Below are 14,092 nucleotides of genomic sequence, written 5' to 3' on the forward strand. Positions count from 1 at the left end.
TCCCTGGGAAGCAAGTTCTATAATTAGGGAGCTATAGCAGAAAAGGCCCTCCTTATAATAGCCCTCCTCACCTTTTCAAGGAGGGCTCTCAGAGAAGGACCTCTGCAGATGATCTTAAAGCCCAGGCAGGCTCATATGGAGGGGGCTATTCCCTTAGGTACCACATCTGGGTTCAGACAATATGCTAGACCAAAAATGGTTAAAATAAAAACCAACCCTGGATTGTGATACTGTCCAAACCTGGCACTATTATAAAACTAAATTACATTGCAGCACTAAATAGTAGATGTCAGGATGGGTATACTGATTAATATGTATTATGAGCTCAAGGATAGAGAAGCATGATAAACTCCTATTGGCACTGCATACTGGATTTCAATCAGGCATAGATACTTTTCCATGTCTCTGTTATTAAATTGCTTTCACTCTTTGCTACTATACAGATTCAAATCTGCCAGTACATGGGTCAATTCACAATTCAGTATGATGAGGAAATGTGGGGCGGGGGAAGCCTCCAAAAGAATCACATCATTCTCTGCTTTCACAGGGACCATCTGTCCCTCCACCTGGTGATCACAGTCAGGATTTGTCTTCAGCACAAATGTGTGTGTTGTTTGTTGAAGGTGAAACAAAATGTTTCTGCAGCAAATAATGAATGCTGGCCAATATTAAAGATTTAATCCAAGTAAAGGTCACTTCATCATCATAATTTTATGACCTTTCTCCTGCGTATCGGAAGACACATCTTCCACAGCAACAGCTCTGTTTAAAAAAAGAAAAGATGACTGCATTTACCTCACCACTTACTTCAGAATAATTGAGTAGCTTGGAATATCTCCGAAGAAACAGCACTCCCTTTAAAGTTGCTTTTGGCAGAATCTGCTTTACAATCGTGCCATATGAAGCAAAATCTTCAAGCAGCCAGTTTCGCAAAAGCATCCATTTTCCTGGGCCCAAATAGATGAGGCAACGTGTGATTCAAGATTTGCATGTCCCACCCAAAGATTCCCTGCAACTTGGGTACCCCACTTGGATCAGGGGGATGCAGTCTTTTTAGACAGAAAATGGCTTGCTGCTCTACTCCCTACCTCCGCATCCAGTTGAAGATGGATGGATACAAGAGGTGACTTCTCCTGATTATGAGTCTGCCTTCAAAATGGGGCTGTCTGCAATTGTGATCTGTCCAGATTCATAAGTTCTTTCACTATCCTGGACCAATACTTTCTCCTCCTCCTCCTCAGAACAAATCACCCTGCAACCAGAAGCTTAAGATGTGGCAGTGTGTTCACTTTCCTCAGCTCAAGGAGGAGGTGGCAATGTGGAGCAAAACAGAGAGGGAAAGGAAAGAGGGAGGGAGGGAGGGAGGGAAAAGGGAATCTGGTGTGCTTCAACCAGCATTTATTTAATTTCCTGATAGCTACTATGCTATTTCTGCATACAAAGAACACAAACTTTTCATAAACTTTATCTTCTGCGTGTGTATTAAAATAATTTGTTGTTGTTGTTGTTAGTCGCAAAATCATGTCTGACCCATTGCAACCCCATGGACAACATTCCTCCAGGCCTTCCTGTCCTCCACCATCCCCCGGAGTCCACTTAAGCTCACACTGACTGTTTCAGTGACTCCATCTAGCCACCTCATCCTCTGCCGTCCCCTTCTTCTTTTGCCATCTATTGTTCCCAGCATTAGGCTCTTCTCCAGGGAGTCCTTCCTTCTCATTAGGTGGCCAAAGTATTTGAATTTCATCTTCAGAATCTGGCCTTCTAAAGAGCAGTCAGGGTTGATCTCCTCTAGGACTGGCCAGTTTGATCGCGTTGTGGTCCAAGGGACTCGCAGGAGTCTCCACCAGCACCACAATTCAAAGGCCTCAATCCTTTGGCGCCCAGCCTTCCTTATGGTCCAGCTTTCACAGCCATACATTGCAACTGGGAAAACCATAGCCTTGACCATGGGTCCTCAGACTATGGCCCGGAGGCTGGATCTGGCCTGCCATGCCCATTTATCCAGCCCACCATGCCTATTTGGACCCGCTGCGCACGCACTGCCACCCACCTCGCCCCGTGCGCGGAGAGGCAGTGATTTGCTCATTCAGATAAAATGATCTCCAAGTGAGCAAGCCACTGCCTTGTGTACCCACCTCACGGCGCGTGCTTGCCCCCGCCCATGCCTCCCCTCACCATGCGCACGTCCTGCACCTCACGTCCCCTCGCCGCACATGCCCACCCACCCACACCTCGCCTCGCCTCACCTTGCCTTGCCATGCCCCCTGCCCCTGCCTCAGTGCATGAGCCCACACGCACAGCCCACACCCCAAGCCAGCCCGCGCGCACCACCGGCACCACCTCTCCGGCCCGCGTCCAGCACCGGCAGCTGGCCCCCTGGTGGAAAAGTTTGAGAACCCCTGGCCTTGACTATAAACACTTTTGTTGTCAGGGTAATAATGCATTTAGATTCTTGTTCCTGAATTGAATACTCAGAATATTATTGCATTCCATTTACATCTCAACTTATGTCTTGTGGGGAATCCAAGGCAGCTGCCATAGCTCCATTTTAAATTTGGCACAGTTTCAGCATTTTGGGCTAAATCAGAACATTCCGACATGTTCAGGGTAGGGGGAGGTTAAGGCACATTTCCCTTTGTGGGCTAGAAACATGACTTCTGATCTTTATGGCTGTGCTGAGGCCAGGAGTAATGAGGCTGGAGTGGAGTCATGAGGGGCAGTGGTTGTCCCACATGGCAGTGACTGCTCTGACCCTTTCTGAGGGGTGGCATTTTTTACTGTCATAGTGCCCAACCCACTGGATGTCATATGAAACTTATCTCCAGACCATCTTCTTCATGTTCTTTCTGCCCTTATAGCCTGGATTTCTTCAGGTCAGTTATATCACGACTTTTTAATATATAACTGCAGTTCCCCCACATTATATTGTTCAGTGTGGCAATCATGTGCTATTGATCTGGGCCAGGCGCAGCGGTCGCAGTGGGTTGTGGTGGAAGAAAGTGTCCTGTTAGGATTCACATAAAACAAAACTACAGAAATTCTGCAGTTGCTTTCCTGCCCCACCTCCCACTGGTTTCTCTCTCTTTCTTACTTCTAGTGTAAAAAGGTAAAGGTAAAGGTTTCCCCATGACATTAAAGTCCAATCATGTCTGACCCTTGGAGGTGGTGCTCCTCTCTGTTTCCTAGCCGAGGGAGCCAACGTTTGTCTGCTGACAGTCTCCATGGTCATGTGGCCAGCATGACTAAACACCAATATGCACAGAACGCTGTTACCTTCCCACTGAAGTGGTACCTTTTTATCTACTTGCATTTGCATGATTTCAAACTGCAAGGTTGGCAGGAGCTGGGACAGGGCAACGGGAACTCACCCTGTTGTGCAGATTTGAACCGGCGACCTTTCGATCAACCAGCCCAGCAGCACAGCAGTTTAAACCACAGCACCACCTGCATCCTACTTCTAGTGTACTGGGAAGTAAACCCAATGCTGTTTCCCTGTTCACTTCCTCTTTTTTAAAAATAAGTTTGGAATGTTTCCTTTGTTTTCTTGTTTCAAGGAAAAAAGAACTGAAAATGAGCTGAGCTGCTTATTTATGCAGAGGTAAGTCATATTACCTTGAGTGGCCTTACGCAGAAGTAAATTGCTGATTTCAATGGCACTCTTGGGGAAGCCAGCACAGGAGAGGGGCTACACTTGCTTTCAGGAATTGCTTTTGGATGGATCCTTATCAGCTCCTCTCCGAAACTGCCAAGTTGATGTACTCTCAAGAGAGAAGACCCAGTCAGTTAAGATACTTCAGCTAGGCAGGGCAAAATATTGGCACAGTTCTGTGTCACTACAGCATATCAAGATGGAAATCCTGCACTGAGGGGACCATTCAGTGAAAGCACTTACTTTCCCATTTGTATGCTACAGAAATTTGGGGAAAATCATTCCAGACTGTGTCAGTCTAGTATTTCATAAAAACAAAACAACTCCAGGAGGACCTTTTTCTAAAATACTAGTCAATCTAAAGCAGCAGCAAGGGCAGGAAAATAAGAATTACAATTAGTATGAAATGCCACCTGCCTGTATGCCAGACTGGATGAATCAGGGATACTGTAATAAAATAAGAAGCCAGAATAAACTGAATTATAGCTGGCAGCATATATTTCAATTTAAACTGCAATATTTCTCCTCCTGCTGTACATGATGAGGTGGTGGCGAGTTGAAAATGTTAGAATTCATATTGGGCACTACTGATGCTGGCGCACATGCAGAAAAAGTGGATCCAAAAAACAGATACACTGAAAATATCCTACCCAATTCTAATGTTTCTCAATATGGCAGCCTGTCCTTCTTCTTGGGGAAAACCATGCTTGAGATGTTGTTTGGTAAACTGTCATTCCCATTAAAGAATCCTTCCTGCCTGTCAGGTGACACAACAAGGCAAGATTTCACTATTTTTATTACCATTTTAGACCAATATAAACCTATGTAGCTGCACAGGATTTGTTTTCTTTTTGGGTACATTTATATCTCTTTTTTTGTGGCATACTCAGGGAAGCATTCCATGTTCAGAGCCGGTAAAGGTAGAGGTAAAGGTTTCCCCTTGACATTAAGTCCAGTCATGCCTGACTCTAGGGGGTGGTGCTCATCTCCATTTCCTAGCCGAGGGAGCCAGCATTTGTCCGCAGACAGTCTCAGTGGTCATGTGGCCGGCATGACTAAACACCAAAGTGCACGGAACTCTGTTACCTGCCCACCAAAGTGGTACCTTCTCATCTACTTGCATTTGCATGCTTTCAAACTGCAAAGTTGGCAGGAGCTGGGACAGCGCTACGGGAACTCACTCCGTTGTGCAGATTTGAACTGGCAACCTTTCGATCAACCAGCCCAGCAGCACAGCAGTTTAAGCCACTGTGCCACCTGCAGTCCCTTCAGAGCCGGTAGATGTAAGCTATTTACAGAAAAAATTAATTGGGCAATGGTGGCCATTCAGTGCAATGTACTGTGGAGTAAATGCCATGGAAAGCTGTGGGGTTGATTCCACTTCTTGATCACACTCCATCAATGGTCCCATGGGGGCAGCCATCTTTTATCCTTAAGAAATGGAATAGCAGCTGACTCTCCCTCCCTCCCTCCCTCTGCATGTGTGCATGCATGTAATTCTGCCCAGCTCAAAGCCAAGCACTTGTCATGGCTTTTCTCAGAATCATTCACTCCATTTTCTCACTTTTCTATTCCCTTCCTCACAGTTTCTATACCCACTCGGCATGATCAGTCCTCATTCCACTGTTTTGTGGGATGGAGTAGGGGATTCTTCTCAGCTTTTTCCTTGCTGAAGGTATTTTGTGCTACTGCAACCCCCCTCCCCAAACCTGGTCCTGCCGTTTGACTTTCCCACTGTCTCAAAGTACCTGCTCTTTCTGAGCAGTCTTCAAAGGAAGTCCTCTGTACAACACATCAGTCAGATGTTGCCAGAACCTGGACAATAAGTGTGGCCAGGCTATCTCTGTCCCTACGTCAGGAGTAATCAGCTGCAGGCCTATGGGTACATCTGGCCTTTCTCAGTGTCCGAGTCCATCCCTCAGGGGTTTTCTGGCGTTTGTGCAGTTTTCCTCCATTGTGAAATAGGAATGTCTCTCCTAAGGCCTAGTCACTGGCAGCAAGAACTGTAGGCTGCCATGTTTTGATAATCTGGCACAGCCCATTTCATCTTCCCACCACTGGCACCCAAGAATTTGGGGGAATCCAGACCTTTGGCTAAAAGAGGCACAATACCCCTGCCCTATGTGAATGAAGGCATAGTCCCCATGTCATTATGCAGGCCTCAAGAGTATTTTATTCATGCATGCATGCATGCATGCATTCAATTTATAAACTTCACCAATAGTCCTATATAGGACTCTCTGGTCAGCTCCTTTTAACTGAGAGATCCTTGATGGTGGACCAGGCCTTATCTTTTTGGAGCACTGATGATTATTTAATCTATTCCCCCTCTCCCCCATTCATTTCTGTACTTGCTCCAGAACTAAACTTGAAATTCATGTTCATTTTGTCCTCTCCCCTTAGCAGCTTCTCCTGCCTCTTCGCTTTCTGTCCAGCTGCTTCTGAACACAAATATCCTAGTTATAAAAGCAGCCCATTTGATGTGATAGAGAAACAAGGTGAAACATGCTGCAAGGAACCAGGAAGAATCGAAGCCCCATTGGGCACACAGCACTTTCCAGATGGTTCATGTGGCCTAAATAAGCACCGTTTTAATGGACGCTCTGCAGCAACTGCTTTAACTGAGGCCAATCACTAAGGCAATTAAGTTCATGATGCACATCCTGTTATCTTACATAACAAAATTGGGGGAAAGTAGGTGACCTTGAAAAAACTACACACATAATTATCACATTTTTTCTCTTTTAAGATGAATCAAGATGTACTACCATAGAAACTCTGCAGTTTTGAAGCACGGGCCTTGCTCTTGCTTGACACCATTGCAGAATACAAGTGTCCTATATTACTTTTCACTACCAATGGTCCACCTTCTCCTTCCCCCTTTTCCCAAATTCTTATTGGTGGCAAGCCCATGAACTTACCCTACCCAAGTTTGAACTCTAGGTTATTTTATTGTTTCTAAGGACAGGGTTTGGATTAGAGTTAAGGGGGAAAAGTCCTCAAACTCCCTGTATTCCCCATAATTGCAGGACCCTTTTAATGTCTAGACATGGATAGAATTGCCCCCTCTGACTGTAATCCTACGCACACTTTCCTAGGAATATGAGCCATTGAACTCACTATTGCTTACCTCTTAGTAGATCTGTACAGGTTTGCTTCAGTATTGCTAGCTGAGTTTAGTTTTATTGCTTTAAAACCTTGTCATTGTATTAATAATTTTCCCAATTGAGTTGGATGCTGTCTGATAGGTGTGAGTACTCTAAAAGGAAAGAAAGAAATCTGTTAAACAAATAAACAATAAATCCACACTAGCATGCGCTCTGAGTACATTGTCATGTTATTCTTGAAATTGTTCAGTGGGGCAATGCAGAAGTTATAGCTTTCACTAAGAATCAACCAAGATCTAAAGATAAAAATAAATTATAACTCATTTTAGCAGCATCACTTATAGACACTGAGGTCTCTGTAGCTCAGCATTGTTGATACCAGCCTTTCCCAACCTGGGACTTTCCAGATGTTTTGCACTACAGACCCAGAATTCTGGACTGGTCTGCTGGCTGATCATGACGGGAAATGAGATCCAAAGGACTGGGGCAAACTGGTCTATACCAACTGATAGCAATTGTCCAGCACTACAGGAAAGGGTTCTTCCCAACTGCAGCTGTAGATTCTGGGGAATGAATCTAGGAGCCCTCTTGCATGCATACTACCATTTTCTAATTAATTAATTGTTTGCTTGAAATTATTTTTAGGCTGCTGTTAACAGGAGAACCCTTTCCAGGTAGTACATAAAACAAGTACAATACAAAATAGTGCAAGCAATAAAACTCACTACATAATTATTCTGCAAATATCTATATAAATGGGTATCACAAATAGAACTAGAGCCCATGGATTATGGCACCAAAAATTGGGGAGGGGATGCCTTCAGAGTGTTCCTAGAGACCTGTAAATAAAGGTCCTAATGAAGCCCAGATGGAAGGCTGTTATAGGGGTGTGGGGCCAATACAGGAAAGATCCTTTTCCTTGTGCTCAGTAATTTAGCCATCCTTGGCAGAGTACAAATGAGAAGGGCTGCAGCTGCTTACCTCAGAATTCCCATTGGCTAGTACAGGACAGAGCAGTTTTTCAAGTAACAATGAGCTATGCCTTCATGATCTTTTTGTCATCATTTTATGACAAAAAGATAAACCAGTTACATTCTAATCCAGAAGTATGACACATCCTCCTGCATCTGCAACATATCAACAAAAGTCTCTACATAGATGCTGTTCTTTTGACAACAGGAATTAAAAAGGCACACAATTCCCTCACCACACATATAATGCAAAAGCAAGGGAAAAATGAGAACATTCACTGTTCATACCAGTTGGCTTTTCTGAAGCTGAAATAATTTTGTGACTTTTTCTGTCATCTTCATGGTTCCCAGAAAATGCTTTTCTTTTGCCACTCCACATATCCTCACCCCAGGTGATATGTTTCAGTCTGAGGATTCAGCGCAGCCATTTTCAGATGGACCTTGATGGAAACACAATTTGGCCAAATCGTGTCAGGGAAGATACTGCGGTCTATATAAGGCCCCACTTGAGCGCTTGGTACTTTGTTCTACTCATTTTCCTTGCCTTGTTGCGGAAGAAACAAGAGCATGACAAGAGGATAGAAAAAGCAACTGACATTCATAGGATGGAGCCTGCCTTTAAACAGATGAAACTCAGTGTAGGATCAGAGAGAGGAAGTAAAAAGATGGAGTCAACTCCCATCTTCTCACAGCTTATCAAAATGATTTAAAACATTTTCCTTCCTCCTCTTGATCGCAAATGACAACAAATAGCTCAGCTATTTTATCTATTTCATTTCTAGTTCACTTCATTTTAACAGCTTGTGGAAGTTGCAATATTTTTATGGGCAACTGTACTGAAATACTCAGTAACTGGTTTCTTATGCCATGACATGCCATTTTTTAAATATTGCTTGTTGTGCTGTCTGAACCCAGTCATGGTATTTTTGGAAAGTTTTGCCCTCAAAAACTATGATAAGAAACAATGGTTTGTTCTATGGTTTCTTCTTATCACAATTACTTTTGTTCCACCCAAAACTAGACAGTAGATACGAGAAAATATCTCCACCTAACCATTCTCCACTGTGGCTTAACTCCAACCAACAAAGTCCAAATGCAAAACAAATGCATTTAAAATACATTGTTAAAAACTACAATACAGAAGCAATTCAAAATCAATCAAATGCATATTATCAGTTACAATTATTTACAAGCCAGAAAAACTCTGGGTGAGAAAGTGTGTTTTCAGGAGGTGTCTGAAACATGCCATATTTTCCGCCTCCTGAACTTCCAGAGGGCCCTCCATTACGATGCTATATGGTGAGATTCTGTTGGCTGTGGAATGACCATCAGGGTCTTCTCCAAAGATCTTAATGTCAACTGGTTAAATATATAAGAAAACAAAATGCTAGATAACCCAGTCCCAAGCTGTTTAGCATTTTGTATATCATCAGCATAACCTGGGACATGGCTCAGCTGCATGGCTACTTCGGGATGTGAGGGAAACCTTCATTTCCACCTTCATTGCCACACAGTAGGCAAGATTATATGCTACATGTGTGCTTGTTTCCAGAACATAGGTTAGGCCAGTTAACCTCCAGCTATTTTCTGAGGTGTTTCTTTCTCTGGAGCTCCCCAGTAAACCAAGGAACCTTTGAAGTCCCAAAGGGCTGAAGGAGATGTCTAGGAACAATGGTGTCAATGGCAAGTCACCATTTGACAGTGCAATAAGGGACAGAATGATTGGCTCTGGCTAAGCAAATCCCCCAGAGTATTCATAAGGCTCCATTTTTATGGGTCCCTCATATCTGCAGGATGGGCTGCTGCTGTGAGCTGAAGTAGAAGGGAATCTGATCATGGCAACATTATGTTTCCCACCACTCTCTTCATGTCCTGAGACAAAGGCCAAATATAGTGTTTTTCTGACCTATGTGTTGAGTGACCAGCTAGGTGGCACTGTGAAAAGGACCAGCACTGCTCAGCTGATTCCCATGGCCATCACATAAAACATCAGGTTGTGAGGTGGTCCATTCAAGCACCTTCAGCATGAGTACTGAAGTAGTCCAGGACCAAAGCCCTAGTGACCATATGAAAGGCCACCTCAGCCAGCTTGACCAGGGAGGGTATCTGGTAGCAGGGAAGGTGGGAAGTATACCAACATCACTTTGGCCTGGCACAAAACACAGGCCCATAAATTCCATTTGAAAGTGAATGGGTGACTAAGATGGAATTCCTATGGATCATAGCCACTCTTCTACTCAGCCTTTCTGTCTGATGCTTTATTGGACAACTGGATGGGCAGAGTTTTTGGCATCTTATCATGGAGGATCATGTTCTTACCACAGACTGACCCGATTTCTTCCTCCTAAACTTTTCCTGTCCATGCATGGCCATGCATTTTACAAATAAAGGTGAACATTTCTACGAAGAAATGCTATCACTATGGCAATAAACTAACAGTCTCTTTAACTGCGCAATTGTACTAAATCCAAACCCAAGAATCAGACTGTCCCTTCTGGACACCAGTTAATTTCCTTTTTTAGGATGACCTTTGCTTAGGGAAAGTTAATTTTTCAACACAGGTTTTGTAAGGAAAGCTCTCTCCCCTCTGCAATCTTCCCAGGTATAAGGAGGATTGTAGGGCAAGAAAGATAGCATTGACTGTTTTGGAAATGGAGGGAGACTGTCAAGAGATAAGCAAGACTCAAAATCTGACTAGGGACAGATTTCAGATGTAAGACTTTGAGGAAAAGATCTTGTGATTGCTGAGGATACTCTGGGTTGTAGCACTTTCTCCAAGATGTTACTGGGCCTGAACTTGCATCAGCCTCAATAAATGTGGCCACTGGGCAAGCATGACAGGAGTTGTGCTCCAACATCTGGAGAGTTACTGCTTTAGCATCACTATACTACCTGATGAATTTGGCAAATGGTATATTGATTTTCATACTTTAGTGGAAGCAGACCCCCATGGTTGTCCCAGCTGATGCTTTTAATGATCATAATCAATAAAGCTGTACTCAACTTGAATCTAGATTTGCTGTTCACCACTTTTTTGTCATTCTATAACTAGTCCAGAATGGAATGGAGCAAACCTAAACAATTACAGATTATTGGCAGGCTGAGAAGTGCCTGTTCTAAAACCAATATCTTGGCTTTGCATGTGGAAATAAGGTTTAATATTGAGGATATGCCTAACAGAAAGAGAGAGAGAAATCCAGAGTTACCTATCTTATCAGCTTTTAATGGAAATTATGTAACATTTTGACACTCCTTTTGTGATTTGGTCATGTATACACCAAGCAATCAAAGAATGGCATGTCTGATTTCCCTTGAGCTGCTTCTCTCTGCCTGATATTCCTCATGCCATGCTCCATCTCTGAGGTATTATGTAAATAAACTATCATGCCCCTGCTGAAGAGCCTCCCAAGACTCTTGGCCTAAGTGTCTGAGTGCCCTTCCCCACACAATTTCATAAGATGTATCTGCTATTAGCTGATTACATTTGCACAGTGCTTAATCTAACACAAGCAATCTGGAGAACGTGGATACATTTTTTTAATCCTACATCTCATTGCTAAGGCTATTAAGGCAACATTAAGGCACTTGGGATTCTGAACACAGCTCATGATGTCCTATAATTTCAGTTACAAGACTGATTTTCTAGAAGTTTATGGGAAGAAGCAAACTTTCCCACCACTTTCCATTTTCAAGGACTGTCAGCATTCCAGAATTAGACTACCCTGCTGGGTGCTAGGACTGCATACATACAGTGCTGTTGCATGGCAGACCACCTCCACAAATGGAATATGTCTACCTGTGCAATGAATGCCAGTGATGTGAACTGGCCTTGAGAGAGTAACAGTCAAGTTTTACACAAGCATATTTGAAAGTAAGGCTAAGATGAACAAGAAAGCAACCAACATGCATGTGCTTAAGTGTCTGAGATGCCCTTCCTTCTGCAGATCAAAACAGATCCAGACAAATAGGCATAATATCACAATATATATTTTTCTCCAGCTTCTAATATTCAACCAGTCATCCTTCATCATAACTAAAGAATTTTCACAGTGCCTTTTTGCAGAAAAGCATTTGATCATGATTATAAATAAACAATCCATTTTTTTCCTCTAAGAAGTGTCAAAAATCAGGATTCTACTTTAAAAAAGAAGACAACCTTGTGGTACATTATTGTGGCACACTATCATAGTATGTCGTTCTGGTCTGGAGCCACTGAACGTGCATTCCAAAAGCATGTTTAGACAGAAGAAAGTTCTAACTTCCTTTTTCATTTAAAAATGGATAGGATTGCACCCTTGATCAGATATATGAGGTGTCACCCTCATGTAGCATGTGTGAGTGCATGCATGTGCGCACACATGTGGTTAGAACAATACTTTCCCTACACTATGGCACTGATGTCTTTAAATGAAAAAGGCGCAAGTGCTATGCAGGGATTCTCCTTTCCAAATTAGCATGTTGTGAGGGAAAAGTGGGGTACATACTAGCTAGCTACCCAGTCTAACATAAAATTTTGCACCAGGGGACTTGTGCTCATGGAAGCTCCCACACAGTTGAGAAATTTGCATCAGGCAGCACAAATCTGCCAGAGGAATAGCAAACTGTGCCCGAAGCATCCAGGAGGCCCAGTCCTGACATCTCCAGCAACTGTCTCTCTTCCAGCTACTACTTCAGCTAGACAACAGCCAATGGGGCTCCCCAGCAAAGCCACCAGCTGTCTGCTGTCCTCAGCAAGGGCAGCTGACTTGGGAGAAGCAGTCTGATGAGTTCTTGCAGTAGCCTGGCTGAGTTGCAATATCCATGGATGGTTGTCTGGATCACACACTCCATACACGTGCATGGTATGGCAACAAAGATGAGAGCAGCAGTGAATGCACAGCAGCACAAAGGAGCATGCCTGATAGCACAGCAAATTGTGTCTTGCTCCAGGTGGCAGGAGAGCTTGTGCCATCCCTGCTCCTCCATGGTCCAGATTCTAAAACCCGAGTCTACATTTGTGCAAGACGCTCCTCAGTGCAGGGAACTGCCCTCCAAGACAGTGTGAACTCCAGTGTGGTGCAGCTGTTAGAGAACTGGACTGGGATTTGGGAGATGTGGGTTATACCCCCCGCTCATCCATGAAGTTTACTGGGTGAATTTGGGTGAGTCACTGATTGTCTCTCAGTCTAACTTCACAGGGATTATTGGGAGAATAAATGGAGAGGAAGATCATGCACACTCTTTGACTCCTTTGAGGAAAAGAGGTCTATAAGTTGGAATAAATAAATAAAAGCATGGATAGCAGATGAAGCTAGGTAATAGGTACCCACTCCATGTAACCACCTCCAATAGGGTTGCATTTCTATGCAAAGCTCAAATATGCAATGACCATTAGCAACAATAATTGTGTAATTGCAATTTTTCTAGCTTTGTTATGTTCCTGAAACACTTTTTCTGAAAGGGAAAAAATAAAAAGAATCAAGTCCCAGAGCAGCAGACTCAAACCTGCTGATAAATGCTGGGTTAGCAATTAAATATATGATATCATGAATGTCAACCTGGTTGAAGTAGACATTTCACAACAAATTAAAGAGATGAATGATATTAAACATTACCGAAGACTGAAGAATATATTGTTGTGGAAAGCACACATGTATTACTAAAGAGAAGAGACATACTGCTAAGGAGATATTATGGCTTGACTACAGATATTCAGGATGGAAACAGACTAATAATGCAGTTAAAGGCTTGAAGTCTGAAACACAGCTGCTTAAGAGGAAGACAGATACACTAATAGATTTAGAGGTCATGAGATGAAAATCACCACAAAAGAGGGATAAATGGCTGGAGAGTTGAAGCGAAAGCAAGAGCAATGAAGCCATGCACAAACCAAATGGCTGAAGGCTTGCTGAAATCAGATAATGCTGGTGAACAGCTGGCCTAGGAAAAGATGAGCAATTTTAAACTAAATTTTCAACATTTCCCTGGTGACTGAGGATATAGACATCTAAATACTTTCATGCTAGCAAAACCTCATTGAAATGAAATCATTGTTGCTCTACTTATACAAACCAAATTATGATCAATAATTCATGTGCTCTTGGATTTCATCCAGATTCATAATGATTCCCAAATTCTACATGGTAAAATAATCATAATAAGCAGAGAGATTCAAGTTTCAGAGGTTTGGTGGGGAAATCAGAAAAACATGGGGCCCAATAATTTTCGGATATTACATTTTCCTACTTGATTTTGAAAACACATTCAAGGAAATTTCCAGAACATCCATTGATCTATTGTGAGATGCAAATATGAGATAGGTGAGTTTTGTAGGATGATAGAACGAGGGCTACTGCTAAAAGCAGCATTCCTTGTCCACTATT

Source organism: Varanus komodoensis, unplaced genomic scaffold, assembly GCF_004798865.1.
Source record: "Varanus komodoensis strain SLA01 unplaced genomic scaffold, ASM479886v1 scaffold21, whole genome shotgun sequence".
Classification (NCBI taxonomy): Eukaryota; Metazoa; Chordata; class Lepidosauria; order Squamata; family Varanidae; genus Varanus; species Varanus komodoensis.